An 18,535-nucleotide genomic window follows, 5' to 3' on the forward strand; every position below is an offset into this window, starting at 1 on the left:
GGAATGGGATTCCTACACCTATTTTCTTGTTTGTTAACTTCATATATATCCTGCCTTTCTCCCCAAAGCAGCTTACATCATTCTTCTCTCCTCCATTTTATCTTCACAGCAATCCTGTGAGGTAGGTCAGGCTGAGAGAGTGTGACTGGCTTAAGGTCACTCGGCGAGTTACCATGGCAGAACAGTGGAGCAAAGCTGAGTCTCCCAGATCCTAGTCCACTCTAACCATTTGAATTTTATATCATGGTATTTCACCCTGAACGTCTTGTATTGTGTGCAGGGCCGGCGCGCCCATAGAGGCCAGGTAGGCGGTGGCCTCAGGCGCGAGGGCACTGGAGAGGCACCAGAGGGGGTGTTGGGGGCGGAGGCGCACGCCGCAGAGCTGGCATGGCTGGCCCGCAGCTGCTGCAGCCAGCCAGCCCCATGCTGCTGCCACCGCCACCACACGATCCAGCCGGGCGCAGCAGCCACAAGCCACTGCCGGGGCAGCGTGTGGAGTGCAAAGCAGCCTCCGCCCGCCACCCCAGCCATCCACCAGCAAATGCCCCCGGCTTGCGCTGTGCGATGATGTCATCGCGCAGTCTGTGGCACGCGCAAGTGCACGCTCTGCTCACGGGGGGGGGGTTGCCACAGGCATCAGAAACCCTGGCACCGGCAATGATTGCGTGGCTCTTCAACTCTGATTCCCTCCCCACCCCTTGCCTATCATCTCATAAAAATGTCTGCATTTGAAGACATGGGCTCTAGTCCACATAAAATAATGTTGGGATTAAAGTTCTATTAGTCTTTTAAGGTGCCACTGGAGTTGCCAACTCTGTTGGGAAATTCCTGGGGATTTGGGGGAGGGGTGGAGCCTGCAGAGGTAGGTATTTATTTATTTATTTTTATTTATGTAATTTATAGTCCGTCTTTCTCACTGAGACTCAAGGTAGATTACAAAGTGTGAGATTAGTACAGTCAGTATCAAGGACAATTTCATAAGCAATGCCATAGGCTAAATAAACACAAGTTTACAAAGACATAACATTAGCAAGAATCCAATACAGAGTTGAAGAAATGCTGAAACGGAACATAAGAATTTTAGGGCTGACATAGGAGCACATATTTAAAGCAACAGATAATACGTAAGGCAACATAGTGGTGAAAATGATGAAGTCTATGGTTCCTAACTCATTAGCGGAGCAGCTGAGACCTCTCCCTACAACACAAAACCTTTTCTGAATAATTTGGTTTTGCATTGTTTGTGAAAAGCTAGGAGAGTGGGAGCTCTGCTAAACTCCTCAGGCAAAACTAAATAGAGAGAATCATGGAAGAACAAGGCAAGAAAAGCTCATAGAGCACCGTGATATGCTAACTAGTCACAATGAAACACAAATAAAGAAATTGAATGCTCATTAGTGCAAGCAAAACATCATAATACAGCTACAGCTGCCAATACACATAAGGCACAGAAAAACAGTCAATTGAATGACAATAAAGTGCAAAGTGCAAAAATACAATAAATGCAATTCAAAGTAACCGTGCCAGGTACAAATATATGAAAATGTAACAGTCAAACTGGAGATGTTCACAAATGGAGATATTCACTAAGTCCACTCAGGGTCCAAATGAAGGTAAGTAAAAGAACATTGAGGCAATGCAAAGAACAATGATTGTAGTAACCACAACGGAGGTACCGGTGTGTCCACCGGTTTCCTGTTCTCTTCTTCCTGGCAGTTACCACTATGTAGCAGTTCTATTCAAAGCATAACACATCATCTCCAAATAGTAAAGAATGAAAAGGCAGCTGTTGATTTCGCCTATGTGCAGGGTAGCACCTGCAGGAGGCCCTATTCAGATGAGTGAAGTTGCCGTGGAGGAACGTAGGGAGGGAGGCGGTTCTGTAGGTATGCTGGACCAAGGCCTTGAAGAGCTTTGTATGTGATATAGGTAGTCAGTGGAGTGACTGCAGAACGGGGGTGATGTTCATGCTCCTGCTCACATTTGGGCCTCAGCATTTTGCATCAATTGGAGTCTTCTAGTTAACTTAGATGGGAGACCTATGTATAGTGCATTACAGTAATCAAGTCTTGATGTTACTATAGCATGGATCCAGGTGGCCGGGTCAGCTACACTGAGGTAAGAAGCCATCTTCCAGGCTAGAGTGAGGTTATAGAAAGCATTTTTTGCAGCTGCTTTAACTTGTTTTTCTAGTAGTAGCAGTGGGGAGGAGCCATAGCAGGGATATGATGCCATATAGCCCATCTTCCAAATGAATAAATAAATAACATTTGATTTATATACCGCCCTTCAGGACAACTTAACACCCCCTCAGCAGTTTACAAAGTATGTTATATTATCCCAACAATCACCCTGTGGGGTGGGTGGGGCTGAGAGAGCTCCAAAGAGCTGTGACTGACCCAAGGTCACCCAGCTGGCTTCAAGTGGAGGAGTGGGGAATCAAACCTGGTTTTCCAGATTAGAATCCTACTGCTCTTAACCATTATAGCAAACTGGCCATTTTCTCCAGGGGAACTGATCTCTGTCATGTGGAGATTAGTCGTTATTTCAGGAGCTGTCCCAAGCCCAACCGTGAGACTGGCCATGTTGCAAGAGTCCTGTTTATAAGAGCATATATATTTTTCATGGTGCAGTGTGGTAAGCTGCAGTACTGCCACCTAAACTCTGCTCATGACCTGAGTTCGATCCTGGCGGAAGCCAGGTTCAGGTAGGCGGCTCAAGGTTGACTCAGCCTTCCATCCTTCCAAGGTCGGTAAAATGAGTACCCAGTTTCCTGGCGGTAAAGTGTAGATGACTGGGGAAGGCAATAGCAAACCATCCTGTAAAAGGTCTGCCAAGAAAACGTGATGTGACGTCCCCTCATGGGTCAGTAATGACTCGGTGCTTGCACAGGGGACTACCTTTACCTAGCATTAATAATATATAAATATATATAAGAGCTGCCAACTCTGGGTTGGAAAATTCCTGGATATTTGGGGGATGGAGCCTGCAGAGGCAGGGTTTGCAGTGGGGAGGGACCTCAGCAGGGTATAATGCCATGCACCCCCCCCCACCTCCAAAGCAGCCATTTTCTCCAGGGGAACTGGTCTCTATCGCCTGGAGAGCAGTTGTAATTCTGGAAGGTCTCCAGGTCCTACCTGGAGGTTGGCAAGTCTATATACCAAAATTTCCTCACGCCAGCCTTGAAAAAACTTCACACCTTTCAGCTCTCAGGGTGACTATAGCCACGTTCACGTTAGGGGGAGACACTTCCCTTCTTCCTTGCCCCAAGGCTTACTTAAACACAACGGCCTCCTTTCGGAACCAGGCAGCATTCCCCTTCTAGAAAGTCGCGCTAGCCGGTCTGGTCGCCAAACCCAGAGGAAAATTACTTCGGAGATGAGCCCTCTCTCTGTCCCCCCACCCCTTCCATCTCTGCTCTCTTGGTACTTTCCATTCCACGTGGGAAAACCAAGGTGGGAGGGAGAAGAACAACTGCCAATAACCGCCGTTCTAGCTGAGCGAAGGCTGTGGGCGGGGCCGAGGCTCGAGCTCAGGTTGGCGTTCCAGAGGCTGGGCGAAGGAAGAGGGGCGGGGAAGTTTCGGTGAGCGCGCGCGCTCGTGCATGTGAGCATGCGCGCGGGCGGGGGGGGGAAGCAGGGTGGGTGGCTGGGCGGAGCTTACCCCCTCAGGAGCCGCTGGCAGAGCCGGGCGCGCGAGTTGGCTGGCTCGCGCTTCTCTCTCTCGCCCCCTCCGTCTCGCTTCGGCCGCCTCAGTACGTGAGGGGAAGCGGTTCGGCGGCGAGGCGAGGGACGGGACGGGCTGGCCGGTGTTGGATGGAGGGTCCCGTCCGCCTCGCCTGTTCTCTCTGGAATGTACCGGGGAGCGGCTGCCGAGCGGGAGTCAGGGCTCTATGGGCGCTGCTGAGAGGTGAGAAGCGCTGCGGGAAGGAGAGAGAGGGAGAAGCCAGCCCCGAAGGTGGGGAGCCGGGACGGCCTGGGCTGCGGTGTCTGTATGGGGGCTCCCCGGTGGTGTAGGTAGCGTCTTGAAGGCAGAGTGGGAGCCTCAGGGATGAGAGAGGACCAGGCGGGGGTGGGGGAGGTTGAAGGCTGCGCTGGTGCTGCTGTAGCTGTAGGGAGAAGGGAAGCAGGAACAGATTGCCGAAATTGAGTCTGTTAGCAAATTCGCAGCAATGGACCCCCAACTAGGGCTTAAAGGGGGATGAGAGTCGTCTTTTGCTACAGATGCTGATTTTCTGCTTTCCCCTCCCAAACGCTTATCAAGCCGATTACAGTATTATTTATACACTGCTTGAAATTACCCTCTCACCCTCTGGCTGGATAAAACCCTACATACTTCCACTCCACTTCTGAAGGTATCTGAAGAAGGGACCTTTGTCTCTTGCTAGCTGGTTTTGGGTGTGCTACTGGACCTGGGTCTTGCTTTCCTACTGCAGAAGAACAGGACTACCCACTTGAAACTACATGGGACAGAGTATCTTGTGGCACCTCCAAGGCTGGCACATTTGCAGTGCATTCACGGAGCAGAGCCTGCTTGGACAGAAGAGCAAGATTTGGGTCCAGTAGCAAGTTGTAACTAGATTTCTAGGGTATGAGGTTTTGAGAGTCAAAGCTCTTGTCTTCAGATACATTAAGAAATGGAAGTATGTAAGGTTATTATCCAGCCAGAAGGTGGGAAGGGTATTTAAAGTAAGGTTGTAGGATATAATAATATTTCCACTTCTAAATGCATCTGAAGAAGGGAGCTTTAACTCTTGAAAGCTCATTCACTGGAAATTTAGTCGGTTTTGAAAGTGCTGCTGGAGCCAGATCTTACTGTTCTACTGGAGACCAACATGGCTACCCACCTGAAACTATTCTTGGTCAGAGCCACCAAAGCCGGATAAACATTCTCCAGGCTTCAGAGTACTACAAAACTCCTGTGTGGGTCTTTTGTTGCTGTAACAAGCTCATATGGCTGCTAGTTCTGGAACAGACCAGCATCCCATGAAGTGGGCTCTAATCCACTGAAGCAGATGCTGCTCTGTATCTGCCCTTTAAAGTGCCCTCAGACCTGTGTGTTGTAACAGGATAAGTCTACGCAGGGTTAATTTCAGCCTAAGGGCCATTGATTACAACGTTACTCTGCATAGGACTGCCGCACTATAACAGGATTGCCCCTCTGGAATTGGAGAGGGGTAAAGTTTTGCTTGAACTAAAATACTTCACCGGATACATGCCAGAAAGAAGCAGTTGGTCTGGACGTTTTATCTTTATCTTGGGACAGTGGAAGGAGGAAGTGGTGTGGTTTTATGGCCCCTGGCAACCCGGGAAAATCCAGGCATCCACCTTTATCTAAGGGTTGGCATTTGAAGGAGAAGAAAGTGATCTGTTTGGAGGGAACAACTCCATAGGCTCCACTCATCCAGGCAACTTAATTGATAACCTTTGGCTAGACTTTGCAGTGCTGCAGGAAAGAGATACTGCATCACACTTGTATTCTAGATGAGTTTGTTTTAAATAGATACTGCTCCTTGGTTCAGTCACCATATGCTGTAAGAGTAAACAGGGATGGTGAATAAAGAAGAGTCCACCCTGCTTTCCCAATTTTTTCACTGCTCTTTAGCATGATTTTACAAGGCACAGGCTGGAATGTTTTCTTGTGTATACTCTCTTGTAAACTGTTTCCTTAACAGGACTTGGTCTAATACAAGGCATCTTTACTATCAAAATATAGTCTGCCTACTTTCACTGCAGTTCTGAAATATTTCTGTGCTAACCAGGAGGTAGAAGTTTCATTCTTAGAGTCAAGGATAACTGTGCCAGCAGCCCTTTGGAAGGTTGTGTTCCTCTTGCTTATGATGCAGCTTCAGAAATTGTGATGTATGTAGCTGGAAGGAGAATAGGAGTGGTTTACAGGTGATACTGTATCTTCCAGAACAGGATTCTAGAGAACCAGGTAATTGGTTCCTAAGCAGTTCCCATGTCTTGCTGTCTTTCTGATTAAACTTTCCTTTGATAGAGCTGATCTGAAATGGGAAATATGACAAGAGACTTGCTTGTCAACTTCAAACTCTTTTAACTTCTGGTACAGCTCTCTTTGAACATGAAATTGTAAGCTGCATCTTGTTTTTCTTAAGAAGTATTTTTAGCAGCTAAGATGAAACATCACATTTTGTCTGGAAACTTTAAATTAATTGTAGACTGCTCTTCAACTAGAAAGCGTTCTTACCAGGAATGGCCTGCATGCTTCCTATCTGTTATGCACATGTTAAAATTGCACAGTATCCAAATTAGTTGTGTGCAAGAGAAAATACTTTAAGATGGGAATCTCTATTGCTTCTATTGCCTAGTTCTAGAGAAATTGGTTTGTCTAGTAAATCAGCAGTATCATCCACTTTGACTTTTGGATTTGCATAAGAAGATTCCTAGCATCAAATGCTTTCAGTGTATTAACTAACTGAAAATGCAAAGATTGATGTCTTAATCTACTCTACTATACAGCTAGGTGATGCAAATCTCATTGATTTCAGAGGAAGCTCAGTGCAGAGTGCTTATTGTTGCATCCTTACTACTATTGACATGTTTGTGTTGATGTACTTGTGCCAGAAAGAGATTAGGTGTGACTCTTGTGTTAGTGTGACTGAGGTTTGGATACTGTTGTTATTAAATTGGCATTCAGATGTACTTTTCCATATAGCATATAAAATGTATATAATCAGACATCCCCACCTCAGCTTAGAGTTGGTTAACTCTTTCTGGTCAGGTTTTCAGCATTCTTGCAAGCAGTTTGGCTTGACATGAATTAGATTGACTTTGTTTAGACAGGCTACTTTGTCCAGGTCAGCAAGGCAGTGTTGAATGAGTTTTGTATGTGCCAAAACAAGTAGTATCAGGCTGTTTTTGCTGTAGAACTGTGAGATAACCCAGTCTTAAAATTCCTGTTGGATGGGTATGTAATCTGACATTCCTCAGTTGATATATGCATGTAGAACAACTCTTGTATATATGATATACTGAGGAGATTGTTACTCTTAGTATGTTCATGTTCAGGGTTTAATCACATTTTTAAAAACATTTTCTGGCAACAGTACTTCAGTCTATCAGCATTTGAAACAGGATTTAAAGCAATATGTCCTAGAGCATGCATGTTATTTAATTGAAAAATACCCCTTGCCTTATCTCCAGAACAGTTAGCAGTAAAGGCCATTTAGCATTTTTTATATTTATAAATTTAAAACTCCAGACCACTAAAACATATTTAATGATGTTGGACTACAGAAGTGGCATGTATGAATGTTTTGTTTTAAAGAAGTTAAAATCTGGAAAAAATCATTACCTTTAATAGTACAGTGCTTTGTTTTGCTGTGAAAATGAAATCATGCATTCTGGAATATGCAGAATGTGTAACAATCTACATGAGTTCTGTTTTTATTTCTTATTTTCAGTATTTTTTTCAGTTGAAACATACAAGATCATGGCTGTGCACAATTTGAGTCATAGTACTGAGGTGATATTAATGTGGCTGTTTAAAATCAAACTAATTATATTTGCCTGAAAGAGCCACATTAGTGTGATTCTAGCTCCCTGGTGCTTTTTTGGAGCCCTGGAGACAACCTAGTGAATAGGGCTAAAAATTCATTCTGTATTTGATTAAATGGAACAGACTCGTTGCTTCTTACCCCAGCAGGGGCTATGAGATCTCTTGATCCCCGAAGCGGCTCATAGACCCTGGGAATTCCATTAGCAAGCACCTGAGGAATTTCTGCCCTGCAGTGCCTTTTTTTAGTAGTAAGGGGGGGAGGGGGGGAAGAGAACCAGAAGTATATCATTCTTGATGATAGGTGGGGGAGGCTGCACTAGAAGAATCCATATGTTGGCAGATCTAAAATCAAGGCATGACTTAATAGCTTATCTGGTAACAGAAAAGCCCAGCCCCAAAGAATACTAATAGCCAGACGCTAGTGTTTAAAGGAGGTTTGTGTTGTACTTTGGGTACTAAAATTAGCTCACTCACCTTTATTATTGAAGCCATCTGATCCCTGTCTTTTGACTTGAAGAGGCATACTGGTGGAAAACCATTCATATTTGTAAATTGGGTGAGTTTTTACAAATGGAATATAATGGGTCATAGAATATGTTTGGGGGGTTGTCAATTAATGTTTTGAGTTTTTGATTCTTTTCTGAAGTGTTTAATAACTTTTTGTGCTGTTACAGCTGGTAGCCAAAAAAAGATATGCTGTGGGAAGCCTTTTGAAGCACTGTCCTTTAAAATCAGATTCTGTCAGCAAAAACAAGAAGTTTGGGATGTTTTCCCCCTATGGGAGAAATGTCTCACTGGTGATTTACAGAAATTTTAAATTATTAATTGCAACTTCATTACAATAGCAACATAAATGTTTGAAAACTCATCATTTAAAATTTGAGATTATGAATTACACCATGCACGTTAGAAATATTTGGTCATTATGTTTTTGCGCTGAATGGTTTTGAGTTTTTTATTTAAGTTATTGGCTTATTTAGCATCCAGTACTGGATCTCAGTCTAAGTGTTTGATAATGTCAATGCTTCTTCTAAAAAAAAAATTAAACATTCATTGCATGTTTAATTTTAACATGTTCATCTCCAGAGTTGCCATTGGTGTCCAGTTTATCATTTAGAAATTTTAACATGGGATATACTATTATGAGGCCCATCAAGTATTGTACTTCAACCTACTGGGTAGGAATTCTGTAAGTCATTCTCTCTGATGGAGTTCAATATATAAAAACAATTCTTAAGTATAACTGGAAAATGTTCTTGTTAAAGGCTGCGGTTTTTTTTTTAAAAAAAGCTAATTAAGATTGATATAGAACTAATAAAAATGGTGTAAAGTATAAGTATCAGCATAGTCAAAACAAGATGAAAATGTTACACAGCAGTTTTATTGAACAAATATTGTATTGTCGAAGGCTTTCACGGCCGGAGAACGATGGTTGTTGGGGGTTTTCCGGGCTGTATTGCCGTGGTCTTGGCATTGTAGTTCCTGACGTTTCGCCAGCAGCTGTGGCTGGCATCTTCAGAGGTGCCAGCCACAGCTGCTGGCGAAACGTCAGGAACTACAATGCCAAGACCACGGCAATACAGCCCGGAAAACCCCCAACAACCAAATATTGTATTTATGATTCCAGTAGTTTGAACCTACTCCCTGAAGTTGGTGCTTCGTACAAGAGTTCTGATGTTGAAACTAACATAGTAAGCAAGATTTAATTCCTCAGAGTAAACTTCTTTGAAAAACTAACAGATGATACTCTGCTTGTATTCTACCAGTATTGATTTTTCTCCTGTACTTTCGTGTAGAAGAGCTGGGTTTAATTCATTGGCAGGCCTGGTTTGCGGTGTTTCAGATGGCCTGTTAGCTCTGAAAGGCATTAGATGCTATGTACTCCCTCTGCTGGCCAGCTCCTGTGGCAAAGCGGTGAATGAATACGGTACCTGTTGAGGAAATTAAAGAAGTGGCTCTTATATCAAGTTTTAGTAGCTTGCCAATTTTAACAGCCACAAAGTCCAGCGGTTGGGTGCAGGTGACAGTAACTGTTGATCTAAATTGTTGTATTTTATGGTTTAGAGCCCACAGCCGAGATACCCCTCTTTTCTGTCCTGATCTTTTGAAGCAGAATGTATCTAAACATGTTTAACCCAGTATCTGTCTGAAGCATAACATTTGTGTTAATACCAAACAAACTGGAAATTAGTCCTGTTATTAGACATTTCTTTAGATAGTATTTTAAAGCCAGGGTCAAGGGCAGGGGGGAAGCAATGGTGTGACCATTAATTTATAAAGTATGCTTTTAAATCATGAAATAAACTATCGTTTGGGGTAGGTATCTTGTCTAGTATTGATGTCTGCATTACGTGGACAGGTGCAGCTCAGATATACATCCTCATCTCATCTGTACACGAGTCTCATAAGTGTGATAATTAAAGTTTGGTAGTTCACTGTACTCAAAATTTCAGCCAGCATTTCATTAGTTGCAAATGGCTTTGACTGCTTTTGTACCAAGAATCTTCTTTGTACCATAATTTGTAGGATCTTTGCATATCCCAAGTGTCTGTTTTCAGAGAATAGTTCATGAGCATTTGGAAAGTAAGACAGATCTCTTCTTGCTTGCTGTGACTAGAATGTCTATATATTTTGGCCCCCTAATTATCCTATTTAAGTCATAAGTTTAGCTTAAGAGTTAATGTGAGTTGAAGCTCTCAGAAGGGTAAGAGTACTGGTGATGGATGTAAGCATCAGTGGTTTTTACACAAACTCATTTACAGAATGTGATACAATTCTTTTAACTTGTATAAGCTTTTTAGATACCTGTATGGTCTGCTATTTGTAGTAGATTAAAAATAAGTTTGTTACTTCAGATCTAACATTCAAGCACATAAAATCCAAAATCAGAGGGATGGTTTAGCCACAAGTTTTGAAGTTTGTCATTTCTTTACTTGAGCCATATACTGGAGCTCCTAGTGCTGTACTTTCTTGTCAAACAAAGTTTTGGATGTTTGAATCTATGCTTTCAGATAAGCAAAAGCAAACTTCTTAAATACAGCTGCTGATTCCGTTAAAAACTATCAGTCCACTGCATTCTCCAACTGAATGTCTTGTTTAAATCGAAAGGGGAGATCCACTGTGAGGTAGCAGCAGTGTGTTAAAAGCTTTTGCTGCCTCCCAAATACTTCAGTAGAAATTAGAAATTACTTTATTGCTTTTACACTTCCAGTAGTTTAGGTGAAACGCTTGTTAAGGTTGTATAGCCACAGAATTTGTTCCTGTTGCATATTACAGCCTGGTAGTCTGCATCTGCTATCAGCTGGTGGTAATTTCCTTGTTGAATCTGGGGATTTCATTCTGTGCTTTCCTGCACCTCCTTTCCAGTGTCTGTGGCAAACAATCACGTAAGAGCTATGTAGCCTGAGACAACACTGGACACAACCAAGCATTTATTTACTCCTCAGGGTAGCAGGAAATCAGTCTGATTGTTGGCTTATGAGGATTGACCAAGACTAATGCTTGCAAGTCATTAAGTGAAACTGGCAGACTGAGTATAGAAATGCTTTTAACAAACAGCAAGGGTTTTTTTTAGCATTTTGTGTCAAACAGCACATCCTGGATTCAAAAGCTAAATTAAGTGGAAAGGGATGAAAGTTGTTTTATGGGCTTCCTAAAGAGGATTCACCATGTATGAGTTCACTGTCAAATTGCATACTAACCCTGCAAATATTTTATAATTTGCTGGTTCTGGAACTCTAGTATATAGTGTATTGCCTTTGTGGCAGTGAAGTTTTGTCATAAGCACATTTGTCTTTTCAGTCTGTAGCATTAGGATTTATCATATTTTTATCCCAGCCTGTTGTAGGGAACTCTGGACAAAATACTCCCCACACCCCATTATGTACTGACATACTGTAATGCACTATACATAGGTCCAAATTAACTAGGAGACTCCGATTGGTGCAAAATGCTGCAGCCCAACTGCTATCAGGAGCAGGAACATCACCCCCATTCTCCAGTAGCTTCATTAGCTACCTATCAGCTGCCGTGCTCAGTTCAAGGTATTGGTTGATATACAAAGCTCTTCACAGCCTTGGCCCAGCATATCTAAGGGACCGTCTCCCTGTGTTTCTCCACAGCAGCTTCGCTCATCTGAACAGGGTCTTCTGCAGGTGCCAGCCTGCACATGGGTGAAATCAACCACAGCCTGTACATGGAATTTCTCTGTGGTAGCCCCTATCCTGTGGAACAGCCTGTCTGAGGAGGTCAGGAGAGCCCCCACTCTCCTAGCTTTCCGCAAACAATGTAAAACTGAATTACTCAAAAGGATTTTGTATTGTAGGGAGGGGCTCTCAGATGCTTTGCTAATGTGTTAGGGACCATAGACTTCACCACTGTGTTGCCTTACATACTACCTGTTGTCTTAAATATGTGCTCTTATGAGCTACTTGTGCTTCATGTGGTCTAATTTCAGCCCCAGTATTGCTTATGCTCTGTTTCAGCATTTCTTCAACTCTGTATTGGATTCTTACTAATGTTACATCTTTGTAAAATTGTGTCTATTTACCTTATGGCATTGTTTATGGAAGTGCCCTTGAAATTGTACTAATCTCACGCTGTGTAATCCGCCTTGAGTCTCAGTCAGAAAGACGGACTATAAATGACATAAAATAAATAAAAAATAAATAAAATAAGGGGATGCCAGCTAGTGGAACCATGCAAGTTGAAATAAGAAGTCATGGAATAGGTAATGGAAACTATGCATTGTTAGGACATGGGAAAGACTGTCTCCCATTCTGCTGACTAGAGGCTATAGATAGGTTTGAGTGCACTGGAATGTATCTCTGAAGCACAGGACCAAGTTGTCTGGTGCTTTGATAATGCACTACTTTAGAATCTACTTTTGTAATCAGCACTGATCTCATTTTCGTTTGTCCCATGACCTGGATTTGAACTGAGGATGTCTTCTATAAAATCTCAAGCCTAGATACTTTCCAGAAGCTGGGGGTTTATCTCTGGGTCTCCAAGATGCTAATGTGATACTCTAACTACTGTACAATACTGGACTTTTTATTCAAGCAAGCATTTTGTTTATAGAGATGGAGAAGCATGGGCCCTTGAGTTGCTATATCTTTTAAATACATTTTTTGATGATTAATGGTTTAAGAATGCAAGACTAGCTGTCATGTGTGCACACACCCATGCCATTTATGTATTGATTGTATTGACTGTATTGATCTCTCTATTCTAATGTATTGAGATCATGCCATAAGCATATAGTTATGCTTTGTAATGTAGCCACAGTCATGCTATTCTTGGCTTGCCTGAAAATGAAAGTTTTCACAGAACAAGTAACCAGCTTGTTACCTCTGAAAGTATTCTGCACTGACCTTGCAGCTGGAACCAGCAATGTAACTGTTTCTCAGGAGAGGGAGAAAGACTTTGATTGCTTGGTAATCTTCTGCCGTTTCTGTCCAGACGAAGCTATCATGTTCTCATGTAACTTCTTAGGTTTTCTCACCTAAATGCAAACTGCTCCAAGGGAGGGGGGAATAGTACTCCCTATATCAATAGTGCCTTTGCCTGTATATTCATTCCTGCCAACTTTCCCATCTATGGATGTACCCATGAACTTAATGGATCTCCGAATAAAGACCTTTCAACCAATGCACTGGAGTGCTTGCTCTGAGGGGTTTGGGGTCTATCTGCCATGGACTGTTGTCCCTGGAGCTGACACTAGCATATTAAGTGAAATAATCCCATAAATGGGTAATTACTCAGTGGATGACTTAAGACATGGCTATTGCTAGTGGCTTGAAATTATATCACGCACATATTAACATAATTTGCACCACAACTTAAAAGTGTTGATGGAATATATGAAGCTCATGATACCTTAGTACTCAATTACTGAAGAGATGATAAATGGTTAATTGTCATAAATCTGATTTTCTGCATGTTATTCTGGGATGCATTTTGGAATAGCTTTCCCGTGAAATATTGTTGCTAGACTATTTTACCTGCTAGACTATTTTACCATGTTGGTTTGGTTTGTCTTTTCTTGACTATGGACTTGTAGAAAGAATGACAGAAGATGTTCCAAGGGTGCACTTATATTTAATACATATGAATACCTCTTTGAAAATCTGTGTGAGGTTTAAAATCAAATGAAAAGTTGAAGCATAGCAGTTGATCCTTTCTTGCACTGTATTAAGATTTGATGGAGATGAATTATATAGGTACATTGTGATTCTGTGCAGTTCATCACCCACAAATTTGTTTTGTATTCTCATTCATGAGATTGCTTTTTCCCTGTGGCCATGATTTAATAGCTTCTAATTACCTATGATGTAAGACAGTAGAAGATGATTGGATTGCTATACATTTTGACTGCAGGTGTGGGTTTAATAGATATGTGTTCCTCTAGGGATCATGAATAGCATAGATCCCTACAAGTTACAACAGAATGTAAGGTTTGATAAGCTGGCTTAATACACCTTTGGCCTATGTTTTTATAGAATTGCCATAGTTGTTTGATAATGTCAGTAGAACTATAGCTGCTAATTAAGTAGTTCTTGACTAGTTCTTTTGGAGTAGAGTTCAGAGCTAAACTACACGTTATGTTTTGTAATGAATTGGGTCTGGGTTCTCTGGACCCAACTTACTTTTTCTGCAACTGTATAGCAGCCATGGGAACAGCATTTAGTGGTCCCCACGGGCCGAATTTGGCTCAGTGCAGTGTGGGGAGGTGACAGTTCTTCCCCCACATTTTCCTGAGCCAAAATTGCTGTGGAGAGGGAGTTACTTGCTCCATTTTGGAGATACATGTGCACAGAACATAACCCTGACATTACAAAACGTAATATGTAATTTGGCCTTCAGATGCATTTATACAAGTATTTAAAATAAATTGCTGGAATCACAATTAGCTTAATAGTACTAAAATTTCTTGACAGGATAGAGTTGCTTTTATCCCTGCTTTTGAGCTTATGGAATTGTCCAAAAGTCCTCCTGTATAGGCATTGGCATTGCAGCAGAACATGCTACAACAGTTTACATTTGTTCTCCAGCTCTACCTTCACTGTGTCAGAATATAGTGTGGTTCATTGTTTTAGCCTTTTTCAAACAATTGCTTGCTTCCCACCTCAATCTTGACAGGTGTCATGGGGGTTGAATTTCACTGGTTTCCCTGTCCTATGATGGACCTGCAACCCTGCCCCCAGGAGCAACATTTCAAGAGGCATTTGGGGCTGCTGCAGGAGGGGAGAATTGTGGGGGAGGAATCTTGTGTCCATGGAGAGCTAAATGGGATTGTATCCTATATTAGCAGGCCTCTGTGTGGCATAGTGTGAAGAAAGTGTTTAGGAAGAATTTTTCTCCATCTCCTACAATACTAGAACTCAGGAATATCCAAAGAAGTCAATGGGCAATAAATTCAGAACAGACAAAAAGTAGCACTTTAAATAATGAGCAGTTATCAGTATATCTGATTTTCAGTGTGACCAAATCTGTATATTCTTAAATCCAAAGACTGGAGCAATGAACAGACAAGACAGATCTTTCTCCAAACCTGAAAAAAGCTCCAGGTTTGCGGGGGGGGGGGGAGAAATCTAAGGAAAAAATACACAGATGAGTTACAAAATACTAAAGAGTCCAGTAGCACCTTTAAGACTAACCAACTTTATTGCAGCATAAGCTTTCGAGAACCACAGCTCTCTTCGTCAGATGCATTACTATTTTACAACTACAGACAAACACAGCTAACTCCTCTGGATTGATGAGTTAACCACCTCCCCATGATAGAAGCAGCACTTGTGCCTTTAAGAAAGGAATACCCTTTGCAGTGGCTGTTGTGAAGTTGCTAGGCAATCACTACAGTTTTGCCAGTCTTCAAGCCTTGGTTTCAATCTGTAAAAGGCAGAGGGAGGGAGCAGTGTCCTTTCCAGGCCTATTTTGGCCTTTGAAGGAGGATTCATCAAGGCTGGGCTTGATAGCAACCGACAGTGACTTGATACTATGTGATCTGCATGACTTTCCCAGAATTGGCTGCTTGCTGCTGTTCAGCTGCAGCCACCCCACAAAAGCTAGTATGTAGTAGTAGTAGTAATAATAACTACAACATTTGATTTATATATTGCCCTTCAGGACAACTTAACACCCATTCAGAGTGGTTTACAAAGTATGTTGTTATTATCCCCACAACAATGATCACCCTGTGAGGTGGGTGGGGCTGAGAGAGCTGCAGGAAGCTGAGACTGACCCAAGGTCACCCAGCTGGCTTCAAGTGGAGGAGTGGAGAATCAAACCTGGTTCTCCAGATTAGAGTCCTGCGCTCTTAACCACTACACCAAATGGGCTTTAACCACTTGTCGTGGTTAGAGTTTCAGACTAGGATAAGGGAGACCCAAGTTCAAATCCCCCACTGTGCTATAGCAGCTGTCTAAGTGACCAGTCACAAACGAACCTGCCTCCCATTGGAGAGAAATGCAGGGTATAAATGAAGTAAGTAAATAAGAAAATAAGTAAATAATATAGCTGCCCCCTGCAAGTCCTTTCAGGTTCCCCACTATGCAACTGGGCATGACCCAGCAGTCAGTATCACATAGCTTGGCCATAATGTTCCCAGGTTTGGCTTCCAGAGGACGGAACGGAGAGAAAGCTGAAGATACATGAGTAGGTAAACATGGGTTGGCTGGTGGGTGGAAAGGAGAGAAATAAGCTGGAAAAGAGGGGAGGCTATATTATTTATTTACCGTGAAATGGAAAGAGAAAATAATGGGGGGTGGGATGAGATGCCACAGCAAGTCTTTGCAGGTCTCCTGCTTGTATTGTATAATTTGATGTCACAGGATGTAGTGATGGCCATGAACATACTTGGTTTTAAAGGGGGATAAGACAGACTGATGGAGGGATAGGTCCATCAGTGACTACTGTCAGTTATAGTGACAGTTATAGTGACTGAAAAAGGCAGTAAACTTCTGAAATGCAGTGCAATGAGGCAACAATAGGGGAAGGTCTTGGCCTGTATGCCCATTTTTTTTAGCCCTCCAGGAGAACTGGTAGCCATGGTGTGAAACCCCGTGCTGGACTAGACGGACCACTGCTCTGATCCACCAGGGATGTGCTTACCTTTTCTCTTGATTTAAAATAGGACAATAGAGAGAAAATATTTGTGCTTCACCTTTGCTTTCACTATGCAAATGGCATGCCCTTTTGAATGCAAGGTATCCAGCCAGGTACTCTAATTTCCCAATGAATTAGAAAGGCGGTAAAGTATTAGGAAATTACAAGATTTTATTACCAAATGTATAATGAGCCTCTGTCCTTGTTATAGCTTGCAATAATATTAATATTAGACCTTACCTAAAATTGTGCTGCCTAGCTTGTAGTACTTTGTTAGTTCTTACCCTTTGAGGCCTGGTATAGCTGGAATACTGTGGTTTAGTCAGGACTGGGAAGTGAGCTAGTATAGTTCTAGATTAGATTATTTGAAGCTCATTATTCATGCTTGATTGAACTGTAATCAGTTAAGGCTGGAATCCTAAGCCCTTCTTCTGCTTGTGCTGCACATAGTCCATGGCAGAGGTTGTCCTTTGCTATGGAGCATATTTCTCCAGTGCGCACTCTCGCTCTCGCTCTCTCTCTCTCTCTCTCTCTCTCTCTCTTTGTGTGTGTGTGTGTGTGTGTGTGTGTGTGTGTGTGTTCAAAAGTGGAAGACCACTCACACAATAGGGAAAGGTACAACACAAGCACAAACAAGGCGTAGGATCCACCGTTAAGTGTAGTATATAGTTTGAAGAGAATTTGTGGATTAGTATCTTCATTCCTTTTGTGTGATATTAAAAGGTTGTATTTGCCAAGAGGATAAAATTTTTGGTCTTCATATTTTGTAAGAGAGGTAGGTATAGCAATTAGTGTCAGACTATGATCTGCGAGACCCAAGTTCAAATCCTCACTCAGCCATGGATGCTTGTTGGGTGACATTTGGCCAGTCATGTGCTGTAAGCCTAATCTACCTCACAAGGTTGTTGTGAAGATAAAATGGAAGAGTGGGGGTGATGTAAGCTGCTTTAGGTTACCATTAACACAGTGGGGTATAAATGAAGTAAATAAATACTTGCATACTAGGAAGAAAATGTTTCTAGCTGTTAATCCCTCTGGCTAACACTGAAATCACTTTTCAAGGTGGGTTATCCATTACGCCTATATTAAGCAAACTAATTAAATTCCTTGGATGTGACTGACATTTTTGGTAAATTTTCATGACTTAGTTGCAGAGATAACTGCTGTTAGATTGCATTCTTCAGTTTGTACAGATTGGAACTTGGGGAATTGAGTAATTTTTGTATCTGCCAGATTCATGACTGGCTGGCTCATCATTCCAAAAAGTATCTCAATATTGAACCAAGGCTGGTTCAGATACGGAAGGAAATGCGTCTTGTTGGTTGTATATTTGTGCTGTTGAATGCTACACTGTTATGGCTTCTCATTTATGAAGAAATTGGAGCTGTACATAGCCAGTCTCATATGTATAAGTGAAGGTTGAAAATATAGTCACCTATGCTTTTGTGCCCACTACTTGCCAAATGTTTTGTTTTAGCGAGGGAGGAGAAAGTGTGCAACAAGACAGGGTGTGTCACTCACTTTGGCAGTGATGTAATTGACTTGACATTACTGCATTTCTGTACTTTCTGGCTGGTGGGATAACCAAGGCTCCGGAAGTGATGTTACTTAAAGCTCTGCTTATCCCCTTCCCCTCCAATGTGGAGATATGGCTCCTAAAGCGACATTTTAAATGTGTTTAGAATGATGCTTTGGGAGTTCTCTGCTAAGTTGTTTTGCTATATATGCATTATTATGCAGAATGAGAAAAGTGGGTAGGACATGGCAAGTATTGTAACCCTTTTCAGTTGTACAATCAGCCTTACTCATATTGCAAGTGGTACAGCAATGTCAAATGGGATCAAGGTCTTGTTTGCAAGTGGATGGTTTTGCGTGTGTTACAGCGTTATCTATTTGTAGAAGTAAGGTG

The 18,535-nt window shown here is 42.3% G+C and overlaps 1 protein-coding gene across 2 annotated transcripts in view; it reads left to right on the forward strand.

Annotated features, from left to right (window-relative positions):
* The first annotated feature begins 3,715 nt into the window (after window positions 1-3,715).
* Window positions 3,716-18,535, forward strand: part of CDON (cell adhesion associated, oncogene regulated) — a 64,914-nt gene continuing 50,094 nt past the window's right edge. The window contains exon 1 of one of the 2 annotated variants that reach the window (XM_054997729.1): window positions 3,716-3,909. The gene's annotated coding sequence lies outside the window, so the exon portion shown is untranslated. Of the gene's footprint in view, window positions 3,910-8,024; window positions 8,078-18,535 lie in introns of those variants that run through there. The other variant, XM_054997730.1, reaches the window with a different exon arrangement.

This window comes from Eublepharis macularius, chromosome 14 (genome assembly GCF_028583425.1).
Source record: "Eublepharis macularius isolate TG4126 chromosome 14, MPM_Emac_v1.0, whole genome shotgun sequence".
Lineage (NCBI taxonomy): Eukaryota > Metazoa > Chordata > Lepidosauria > Squamata > Eublepharidae > Eublepharis > Eublepharis macularius.